The 2331-nt window shown below is 29.9% G+C and overlaps 1 long non-coding RNA gene across 1 annotated transcript; it reads left to right on the top strand.

Annotated features, from left to right (window-relative positions):
• Positions 1–477: 477 nt before the first annotated feature.
• LOC145315885 (uncharacterized) lies at positions 478–1732 on the top strand. The gene is made up of 3 exons (XR_013878170.1): positions 478–613; positions 1087–1169; positions 1629–1732. It is a non-coding gene; the product is annotated as an uncharacterized LOC145315885 (long non-coding RNA).
• Positions 1733–2331: the final 599 nt, after the last annotated feature.

The following is a 2331-nucleotide window of genomic DNA, read 5'->3' as shown; positions in this document are numbered from 1 at the left end:
GTAGGAATCTGCATCAAAATTTAAGGATTTTTTATAAAATTCGTTTTTTGTATAATTCTTTATCTAAAAGCGGAAATACAAATTAAGTTAATTAATTTTGGCATCTGTGATTGGTTGATTTAAAAAATCTGCGCTCTGATTGGATGTCGTACATCATTCAACCAATTAGAGCGCAGATAGTTTAAAATCCACCTATCCTATTGGTCAAAATTAATTAACTTAAAATGTATTTTCGCTTTTAGATAAAGAATTTTACAAAAAACGAATTTTATAAAAAAATCCTTAAAATTTGATGCAGATTTCAAATCTACTCCCTACATTAAAATTCCGGAAAACTTATATCTCTTAGTAAGCAACTCTGGTTAATTTTAGTCATTATCACCTGTCTGGAATCTTCAGGGTAAAAAAAATCTGACGTCAATGTGTGATAAAAGTGGCCAAATTTTTAAATTATTTTCTTTTTTACTTTGAAGATTACCATCACGTCAAATTGAATGTAATTTCAATGGAAAATTAAGAAATAGAGTGTAACATAAAAGTAAGCAAAATAAAATATTATTTTGTCTAGGTGGGTTCTTAAAAAAAACTAGTATCGCTGAAATAGCGGCAATTGGTAACCAAATCATAAAGATTATATAAAAAAGGTTAATATCTTCATGATAACCCTTCTATGATTTTAAAACACTTTAAAATGAATCGATTTATTGTTTAAAATTTGGTTATTTGATTATTTAGTTCAGCTGTAACCAACAACGGAATTATTTGGAAAAAATATTTGGTTATTTCAGCTGATTTTTTCGTAATTTTTGGGAGCTACACTTCGTAGTAAAGACGATCTTTTTATCTGCCCCTCAAATATTAATTTAGTTTAATTTCTCTTTTTTCTGGATTTGGTTACACTTAGTCGAACCCCGTAAAAGTGTCTGACTATGACGTCAGAAAAAATTAACAATTAACCAATGAGAGATCGCTATATATTTTACCATTGGTCAATTACAGTGAATACTGGCTTCTCATTGGTTAATTGTTAAGTTTTTCTGACGTCATAGTCAGACACTTTTACAAGGTTCCACTTAGTCGATTTAGCCGTTCTTTTTTTAATAACCAACCTCTTGTTTAAAAATAAGCAGTTCTGATTATTTGTTTATGTAAGTAATATTTATGTTAGGGTTGGCAATCCGTCCAATTTTTGGACCCAATTCGGATTCTTACAAAAATCCGCCAAAAAAAACATTAATCCGTGGATTCCGGATTCTTATTTTTTTCTGACGGATTTCGGATTCTAGCAATATTTAAAATGCCTTTTTAAAAATAATTGATTTAATATTACCGGGTACTGGGAAGAATCTAAAGCTGCTTTTTTTTCTTATTTTCACAGTAGCTTCCCCCCTATTTCTAGACCCTACAGCGGCTATTTTCTAACCCTTACTTAACTTAACCTAACCTAAAATAAGCATGGAAAGCTGTGTAATCTTTGGCCCAAAAAAAAACTCAAGAAGCTAATTTTAGCCTAACAATGAAGAATCCGAATCCGCTTTAAAAATAACGGATTCTGGATTCCCAAATTGTCCAAACATTGGACGGATTCCGGATTCGGATTGCCAACCCTAATTTATGTATAATTTAAGACCAATATATATCCTGTGCTTATTCTTTTTAACCAGTGATTTTGTTATTTATGTAAATATATTTAACCTGTTCTAATATTTGTTCAATAAATATCTAAATAATTTCTCATTTATTTTTTTGACAGGTTAGTATTTTAATTTACAGGAAAACAAGGATGACAACATACATGAAAGCGAAGTTCTGGAATCAGACGTAAGAACAAAGTGTCAAATTTTAATAAGAAGAATAATAATATACAAGTTTAAACAAAGCTGCATATAAACTTGAGAGCTAACCGTTACGGACGTTAGACCCTAGTTATGGAATGGTATAAAGAAAAAACAAGGATGACAACATCCATAAAAGCGAAGCACAGAAACGGTAGGACAAACGGATATTAATACTTGTATAGTGTCAGAACTGAATAATCAGAATATAAATGTGGAAGAGTCAAAGCAAAAGTAAGTAAATTTGTTGAAAACAGCTTGATTCAGGATAATGTTTATGGACATACTTACATTTTTAGAACTTGATTATAGAGTTGCTTCGCTTATTACATTATACTTTGTTGTCCCAGGAATCAATATACCAAAAATCAGATCAATCGGATGATTAGATCACATAAAAATTTGATGTTAAAAAAGTAAAAAAATCAACTTGTTTAAAATGGACGTACGGACATTTAAGTGATTATTATAGAGTTGCTACGCTTTCTAAATCGTA

Source organism: Acartia tonsa, chromosome 4, assembly GCF_053477335.1.
Source record: "Acartia tonsa isolate MP-2025a chromosome 4, ASM5347733v1, whole genome shotgun sequence".
NCBI lineage: Eukaryota > Metazoa > Arthropoda > Copepoda > Calanoida > Acartiidae > Acartia > Acartia tonsa.
This window is presented reverse-complemented; position numbering and strand designations above follow the sequence as displayed.